Source organism: Sceloporus undulatus, chromosome 1, assembly GCF_019175285.1.
Source record: "Sceloporus undulatus isolate JIND9_A2432 ecotype Alabama chromosome 1, SceUnd_v1.1, whole genome shotgun sequence".
NCBI lineage: Eukaryota > Metazoa > Chordata > Lepidosauria > Squamata > Phrynosomatidae > Sceloporus > Sceloporus undulatus.
This window is the reverse complement of record NC_056522.1, coordinates 269,199,950-269,209,791: the sequence shown is the minus strand read 5'-3', so window position 1 is coordinate 269,209,791 and position 9,842 is coordinate 269,199,950.

Sequence of the window (9,842 nt, the reverse complement as noted above, 5' to 3'; positions counted from 1 at the left end):
AGTCATTTAGGGGCACAGCTTAATCGCTGGAAACTAGAGGCAAGCAGTGTAGCCCTTCTTTGCTTCCTGTGCTCTCCCTCAGGATACCACCATGAAACAGGAGAAAGTTGAAACTGGAATGGGAACCAGGAGGCCCTCAAAGAGAGAGAGAAAGGAGAGAAGCATTGAGGATAGGGTAGGTAGGGTAGGGTAGGGTAGGGACAGCATCATGAGCAGGAGTGGAGGTGCCAGAAGCCTTCAGGCTGGATAGTGCTGGTGAAGATGCAGATGGGCCCTACCTTGTTCCATCCAGCATAGTTACGTAAGTGGGTCTGCTTGCTCTGTAAATAGAAAATCATAGAATTATTGAATCATAGAGTTGGAAGAGACCACAAGGGCCATCCAGCCCACCCCTGCCATGCAGGAACTCTCAATCAAAGTATCTCTGACAAAGTATCCAGCCTCTGTTTAGAAACATCCGAAGAAGGAGACTCTGCCACTCTCTGAAGTAACATATTCCACTGTCAAACAGCTCTTTCCATCAGGATATTCTTCCTAAAGTTGAGGTGGAATCTCTTTTCCTATAGCTTGAATCCATTGCTCTGGGTCCTGTTCTCTGGAGATGAAGAAAACAAACTTGTTCCATCTTCAGGATGATATCCCTTCAAATAGTTAAACTTGGCTATCATATCACCTCTTAGCCTTCTGTTCTTCAGGTTAAACATACCCAGCTCCCTAAGTCACTACTCACACAGCATGGCTTCCAGACCTTTAACCATTTTTCTCACCTTACTTTGGACACACCCCAGCTTGTATAGTATTAAGCTTGCCTCATGCACAAGGTCCACAGCTCAGTCCCAAGGATCTCCAGTTCAAAGGAGTTAAGGGGGCAGAGGGTAAGGAATGTATGAATTCCTGAAAATCCTGAAACCAAAATACTCAGCTACAAGGACCAATGATCTGACTCAATATAAGGTAGCTTTGTATGGAGTAGCATTAAGGCAGACAGCTCTACTTTATTAATCTCCTGTATCTGAAAAACAAACCATCTTTCCTTCTTAAGTACTGCATCCTGCCATGGAGACTTTATAAACCACAATGGTTCCATGTGATGGAAAGTTCTTTGCTATTTAGATATAAAATATGGTTAGGAGACCATGGGGCCATTCAGACTACAGGAAAAAAAAACAGGTTTGAAATCGATTCTTCCACGTGAAGTTCATATTGGGCCCGATTCTGTCACAATCCATGTCGGGGCTTGCACAAGGAAATGCCCCTTACCCCGGGGTATCCAGATTTGGGCTAAAATCCGTCTTTTCCCAAAAGACTCGGGTTGCGCCAAATTTGAACTTGCCCTCGATCATGATGGGGCAAATAAGGGAGGGATTAGGGTCAGGGGGCTGGCAGAGGTCAGAGCATTCCCTCCCATCATCAGAAGGGAGGGGGGAGGAGGAGGAGGAGGAGGAGGAGGAAAGAGCCGAAAAAAGGGGAATCTGGATGCAAAGGGTGACAGGAGAAAGGGGGAAATCAGGGGTGACTTTTGGGCTGCAGAAGGCTGTCAGAGAGAGGTGGGGGTGGAGAAAGTGATGAAGGAGGAGGAGGAGGAAGAGGAGGAGGAGGAGGAGGAGGAGGAGAAAGGGGCCGTGGGAGGAAGGGAGCCATGGAGGGGATCCTAAAACGGAGCAGGAGGAGGAGGAGGATGAAGGAGCTGGGGGAAAGGGTCAGTGGGCATCCCCGAGGAAGGAGAGGGTCTGAAGGAAGGAGGAGGAGGAGGAGGAGGAGGAGGAGGAGGATTTCCAGGGGCAATTGGGTTGCGGGGCTACGCTGGGGCATGTAGGAAAATCAGGCTGCTTGTTCTACTTTCATCTTGCTCCTGGATTATTGTCAGAGGGAGGTGGGGGGTGGTGGAGAAAGCTGAAAGGGAGGAGAGGGTAGGAAGGAAGGAGGATTGCCCAGGGAAGTGGGGCTGTGGGTCCAAGCTGGGGGATGTAGGTAAATCAGCCTCTTTTGACAATTTATGCGCATTATTTTTTGGGTGCTTGCTTGTTCTACTTGCTCCTGGACTATTATTATTCTTATTATTTGTGTTATATGAGGATGCTACAGGAATGCCTGCACTGCATTTCCATTTTATTCCCAATTGATTCCATGGGTCTACTTTAGTTGGAACTGACAGGTCACACTCTCTCAGCCTCAGTGGAAGGCAATGGCAAAGCTCCTCTACCAGGAGGAAAAAGTTCAGGTCAGGTCAGGTCAAAGGCAGGGCACGAACGGAGCTCACATCAGGCACCCCCCCTTTTCATATTTTTTTAAAATTATTTTTGACCAAATATGCGCATGGTTTTTTTCCTTGAGGCAGATAGAGCAGGGCTAGCAGCTTGTGCAAGGGGTTTCTCTGCTCGCTTCAAGCAAAGGGGAAATGTTGCAAATGCAAATGTTACAATCCTACAATGTGAATGTTACATTTTTTGCTCTTGTCAATTAGATAATGATACATGCTTTTGCTACTGAATTCAGAGGCAGCCCTGAATTGCTTTAAAAAAAATAAAATAAATGAATGCATGGCAATTGCATCCTTTTCTGGCATTTCCGAGGTGAGGAAATTATTATTATTATTATTATTATTATTATTATTATTATTATTATTTCATGTGTAAGAGGCATTCTGAGGTGCAAGGAGTGGGGGATGCATTAGCTTGCATGGGATTGAAAATGGGGATGGGGCAGATCTGACCCAAATGCCCACACATACACACAACACACAAAAAAGAGGTTTTAAAAAAATTGACACTTGGGGCATTTTGTGCATGGCTCTTTAAAAAAAAGGAGGGGGGAGGACACCTCAGATGCCCCTGCAAAAATGTCACCATGACGATCGCTTGATTGATAGCAGGCACCTTCACAGCAGGCACAGAATGCATTCGATTTAAAATGCCCCTCTTTTGTAGTGGGCACTTGCTAACGGAGAGATTCGGGGGAAGGGCATCCAGATCAGCCCAGTTCCTTCCAGATTTCTGATGCCAGTCTGAATGGGACCCATGTGTACTTTAGGGACAAGGTTGATGATAAAAATGGTGCCGAGCCCCTTTGTTTCAGTAGTTATACAGAGACGTGAAATGAAAAGTTCAGGCTCAAATAGAAAATGAGCCCATTCTGAAGAAATCCCCTCCTAATCTATATAGCATCCCATATCTACTTTCTCACTTTTTCTCCTCAAACTTTACTCTGGAGATGCATAGGCACTATGCATTGATCCTTGACCACCTTCTCCACACTCTGAATATGCAATACCTTGGTTTTTTGTAAAGGGAGAATAGAACTACTGTACATATTGATTAGGTCCAATTCACATGAACAAACCTATATGCCTTGATGCACTATTCAGTACTGTCTAAATATCCTAAAAGCACCAGGTCCTGTCTCATCCTGGAAGCTAAGCAGGGTACATCCTGGTTAGTATTTGGGTGGGAGACTGCCAATGAATGCCAGGTGCTGTAGGCTATATTTCATGGGGTTGCCATAAGTTGATAAGTGATGTTGACAAGTGCTGTGAAAGCACATACACACACACAAACATAATATTAAGGAATTTTCTTCAGCAGTTTATTCTGTTTTGCTTTAAAATTTAAGCCAATGAAGAACTTGAGGTCATAATGCTTCTTGCATTATTTAGTGATGTTTTACCAGACATCCAAGTTTATATTGAGAGTTTAAAGAACAATTGCAAAATTTCTTCTCATCAGTTAGACTAACTGAGAATTGATAATTTCCCTTGTTCCCTTGCTCCACACTTAGAGTTGCCAGATGAGGACTGTGCCAGGCCTTGAGATTTCAGGTGCCAAAACCTGAGTCTTAGGGACAGCCCCTAAGTGATAAACACTTCAGTGACTGTTTATCACAGGGAGAATGATCTTATACAGGTAATGTTATAAGGTGCAACCCTTGTTGATATCATTAAGCACAATAGATTAAGCCTTAACCACAACTGCAGAGTACACTACTTTTTAAAAAAAACTACCACTAACAAGTGAGAAAATATACAAACACACCTTTTCAAGGCAATACCTTCACCCTGAGATTTCCCCCTTTCCCTGAGCACTTGTGAAGGGGGGTCTTTCAGGGTCAGACCCTGAAATCTGGGAACCCTATCCACATTCCTGTGTGAAGGATACTTCTAAAATTAAAACAAAATGTCAAGTTTGTGGAAGATGGTGTAGTAATTGTGGATTAATTAATCTGATGTAAAATCTTGTGTTTCACCTCAAGAGAGAAGGAGGAACCTACACCAATACATCTTCAAGAAGCTCTGTGGGAGGTTTCTTGGGATGAGGAGATAACATCATTGCCTGCAAATAACCCTGCCTTCTGGCTATGTTTTCCTTATCTTCTTCTCTCCCTTTGTGATATGTGAATCCAGCAGCAGAAGGATAGGAATGAAATGAAGCACTGATCCTCAGGACTGGCCTTAGGGGTGAGTGAGGCATGCACTTACGTTGGCTGGGTCTTTCTTGAGTGTAGTGTTTGCAATGAACTATAGCTTCAGAAAATTGATATTAGCCATCAGCACCCAGCTTTACTGGTTTTTATACATTAACTGAAAAAACAAAACAAAAAACCTTTCATTAATTAACTTCAGTGACTGTTTAATTTTCCTTTCCTCATTGGTTATAGAGGGGAAAAAGGGAACACTGCTTTACTTGTTGTTGTTGTTGTTGTTGTTGTTGTGTACCTTCAAGTCATTTCTAACTTATGGCAACCTAAGACAACCCTATCACTTTACTAGTTTTTCTAAATCTGCAAAGCCTCTGCAAAATGGACTAGAAGGGTGCCAGTGCTACTCCTCATTCAGCATCCTGTTTATCCTGACATTCTGCTTGCTCTAAAGGAACTCTGCAATAATTATTTTGTTGCTGCTGCAGCTATTATTATTATATCAACCATCCACCTTTCAGATGTACTGGAACCTTCAGATTCATTTTTTCTGTGTTTCTTTCCTTTTCCTCCTTCTTTTCCTTCTCCTTCTTTACTTTCTGATTTTCATCTCTCTGTGTATATGTACGTTCAAGTTGCCTGTTGACATATAGCTACCCCATAAATTTCATAGGATTTTCTTAGGCAAGGAATAGTCAGAGATCGTTTAGCTAGTTCCTTCTTCTGAAATATAATCTACATCACCTGATATTCATTGTCAGTATCCCATCCAAATACTAACCAGGGCCAACCATGCTTAGCTTCCAAGATCAGATGGGATTTGGTGCCTTTGGGATATTTATGCCAGCTTTCATCTTCATCTTCATCTTCTCCATTTTATTCCTGTATGTGATGAAGAAGATTAAGTAAATAATTAAATAAAATAATACAGTATTTATACTTGACACCAATCACAGCTCATCTCTGTAAGCAAAAATAGTGCTCTCTTTGTGCAATTTATTCTGTTTTTCTAAAAATTAAAATCAATGTACAGGGACCTAGTACAAAAAGCAATAGGAAACAGGAAAACTACTTTACAGGTTCAACAAGCACTATGATGATAGCAATGTGTGGAGGAAGAAAAAGAAAAAAACACAGGGGTGCTTTAGTGGTAGATCATGCACTGGCAGGGGTTTGGACTACATGGCCCCTGGGTTCTCTGTAAATTCTAAGGAAAGGTATATATCTGCATAGGTGATAGAATATAATTTGCCACCATGCAAAAACTTATTTTCCCAAGCCTTCTTTTTTCTGACTCATCAAGTGCTTATAAAAGGCTGTTATTTCGGTATTGCTACATTCCCCCTCACCCCAGAAACAAATATGTGTTGAATGTGCTTGTTACTAATTTGTTGTAAGTATGGATGTGTTATAACCAGTAAGTAGCAGCAGTGCAGTTTGTGCTAGGACAAATATAAATAAAGTTAATTAGTAATAACGATCATGTTAATTTTTATTGAAAACAAAATACAATGAATAAAATATAAAAGTGAAACATTTGTTTTGAACATTTTGTTGTGCCTTTCCACATGTAGTACTTTGTTTCTATTTGCGACTGAGATATACAGTATTATTTCCTTAAGCAATTGCTTCATAAAATGAAAGGATGAAATGCTTTTAAAGAACAGAAACGCCCGTTCTTTAAAAGGTCCGGCAGAAGCTTGGTTGAGTACAGGATGAGTAATGCCAGGGGACAGAGCTGTGTGATAGAAACTGTCCCTGAGCTTAGTTTGGGAATAAAAGCCAGTGTGCTAATCTCCTTAGTTTTCAACAGCTGCTCATGTGAGGTGCCATTATGTTCCACTGAACAGAGCACTGGCTTGGAGATTGATACACCTTGGCATTTTGCAAACTACATTATATTGGCCACATTACCACACTATACTCTTATAGTGCTGCTATTCCACTTTAACTGATCTGGCTGCCTCCTGTTGCATTGTAAGGTTTCTAGTTAAGTGAAGCCTAAGAGCTCTCTGGTTGAGAAATGCTCCCTCCCTAAACTGCAAGTTCCAGAATGCAACAGGAGGCAGCCAGAGCAGTTAAAGTGGAATAGCAGTACTATAAGAGTGTAGTGCAGTAATCTAGTCGGTCTCAAAAATGGTAATGGGAATAATAAGGGATCTAAAGAAAGAAACAAGTCAGTTGAGCAGAACTAACTGTTTCTCCTCCATGAGACTCTCCTGCAAGGGAACTATGGAGCTATGAGACCTTACTTTGAAAACTATGAGTTTTCAAAGTGTACCCATGTGGGTGGGGGCATGGGCACAATGGCAGTGCATTTTGCAAGATGGTGTGGCAAGCCTTGAAACTTTACAACAATAGCAATAACAAGTAAATTTCCATACTGCTTATCAGTGAACTAATATTCCCTAAGCGGTTTACAATGTGCAAGCTAGTTGCCCCCAACAAGCTGGGTACTCATTTTAAGGGCCTATGGAAGGATGCAAGGCTGAGTTGACCTGGAGCCCTGCCTGGGATCGAACTCACGACCTTGTAGTTGCAATACTGGTTGCAGTACTGGGATTTAACCACTGTGTCATCAGGGCTCCCTTGTGTGAAACATTGTGTTGATGTTGGTTCTTTTCCAGACATGTGCCTACTTAGTAACCTGTGACAAATATGATAAAACACAGGAACAATTTATACCTGTTTCTTATTATGATTTGTAATCATAAGGTTTATAAATGAATGCACATGTAAATATTTCCTTCACTATAGTAATTTACACTTCTGAGTAAAAAATACTGCTATATTTCTAAATTAAGAAAATGAAAATGGAAGTCTTTCTGGGGATTTATGTCATTGAACATGGTTGCATATAACATAATCCAAAATGTGGAATTCTTGTTTGTGGCGTCAATCAAACAAAACTGGCAGATATTCATTTAGGTCCTGATAATAACTAAATTCAGCAGAATAGCTCACTATACGACCATGTAGTGGCTCAAAAAATGTCCCTCTTCCCTGCTAAGAACTTCCTTTCTTGTGTTAGGAAACCATGGATGGGGAGGGGGCTTAAAACTCCTAAAGAAACCAGATCCCATCTGATCTGAGAAGCAAAGGAGGATCTGCTAGCACATCATGCATCTCTGCACTGTATATGGGGTTCTTCATATTTTGATATCTAGAGCCAGGTATTATTTAAGAGGTCATGATGACCTGTGAAACATGGAGAAATTTTCCATGAGAAAGGAATGTAGACCCAAAGACATGTGGAGGACCTAAGTAGTCCTTAAACACATGAAATGGGTGTGCTGATTACTCCATCCTCCCCCAGATTTTCTGAATATCCTTTGCAACAAGAGACAAAGGTGGTCTCATTGCACCAAGGTGAATAAGCCAGTCTCTCCTATCTAACCCATACCATGTCCCCAGCCAATTTCCTTATCCATCTACCTTGGGGTTATCCAATCTGTTTTGTTAATCCAAAATTAAAGTCATTGGTCATTGCAGGATAACATTGCTGGTTCTGTGCGAAGACCATCAGGTCTTTGTTACACGGCAAGATATCCCCAAATATCACTTGAGGTTAGTAATCAGGTGTTATTATTGAAGACAAGCCAAAGCCCTCTCTCAACAAGGGCCTGGTGGAATACTCTAAAGCTCTGGCTGCAAGTTGGTGGCTTTGGGGTTGGTTCAGGTTTGCTTGCATACCTGCCCCAGGACAATAATGTAAGCAGCTGGTACAAACGTCTCACAAAAAAACCAGCTTTAATTGGTCTCTCTTCTTCACGTCTCTCTAATGTGGGATTGCAGATTGCCCTTAAATCTCACACAGAGAGTCTTCTTGATTTGCTCTATTGCCCTCAGATGCTGTCTGAGCCATCCCCCACTTTCCATGGACTGAAAATATAATCCTCTCTATCCAGTTTCCATACCTCTGTTTCAGTTAGCCTAGTATAGTGTCTTATATTGAATTGGTACCGTGGGTTTGTGTGCTGTCTTGCCTATTTCTAAAATAAAACCTTCTTTGCTCATTAAAACGGGAGTTCTCACAATTAGTACTGGTATACATAGGGGGAAATGATCCTTGATCCTCGTGTTATGCAACTTCTTGCAAGTCTCCTTTGAGCTAAGGTATTCCCCAAACATTTAAAAGATGCTGACACACTTGGCAGTGGTATTAATAAGCTTGGTGTGTGGGGGAACTGCCTTGCCCCCCTCCAGCCAGACCACTGCCCTCCTCACTTTTCAGGATGCCATGTGGCAACTGCCAATGACTACCAGGTGCTGTAGGCTATATTTATGAGGAAGAGACTGCCAAACTACCTCTGAATACTTCTTGCCTAAGAAATTCATGAGCTCACCATAAGCCAACAGATGACTTGAAGGCACATGTGTGAGTACACACACACACATCAAGAATGATACAAACCAGGAGCTGGTATCATGCAGCACTCTGGATATTACTGAGCTACAAATACCAGCCTGCAGCAATGTTGCCTATACGGTCTAGGACTGCTGAGATTTCAGTAAGGTCTTTGACAAAGTTCCCAATGACATTCTTGCAAACAAGCTTCTAGAATGTGGGCTAGACAGGGTAACTGTTACATGGATTTGTAACTGGTTGACTGGCCGAACCCAAAGGGTGCTCAACAATGGCTCCTTTTCATCCTGGAGAGAAGTGACCAGTGGGGTCCCACAGGGCTCTGTCCCGGGCCCAGTGCTATTCAACATCTAACATCTTTATCAATGACTTGGATGACAGAATTGGGGGATACTTATCAAATTGCAGATGCACCAAATTAGGAGGAATAGCTAATACCCCAGAGGACAGGATCAAATTCAAAATGACCTGAATAGACTAGAAAACTGGGCCAATCTAACAAATGAAATTCAACATGGAGAATGTAAGGCACTACACTAGGGCGGAAAAATAAAATGCACAGATATAGATGGGGGACACCTGGCTGAACAAGACTATGGCTGTTTACAGATTGCCAAAATAATGCTGTCTTCAGGTCTCTTTGAGGTTGCTGTTTAAATGATGCATGCATCCTAAGAATCCGGAAGCTGCACCAAAGCTGCACTCCAGTGCTTAGGAACTGAGTGTGGCTTTGCATGCCACGATCTAGGACCCATGCATCATTTAAAATAGCATACCTCAAAGAGACCCGAAGCAGCTTTTATTTGGCAGTCTGTAAACAGGCCAATAATATGTGAAAGGGATCTAGGTGTTAGAACTCCCCTTCTTCATTTATTCATTTGGGTTTTTCTGTCATGAGGGTTATAGGTTAAGGGTTAGGATGAATATTAATAGATTAAAAGTAGTAATGGTTATGTTTGTATAATGGGTAATAGAATGTACTAGAAAGAGTAGGCTGCCTTCTAGACTCTGTGCTTGCCTGTTAGTTGGATGTAAGGGAGTTACCCTGCAGCAGAGACTGTCTCTG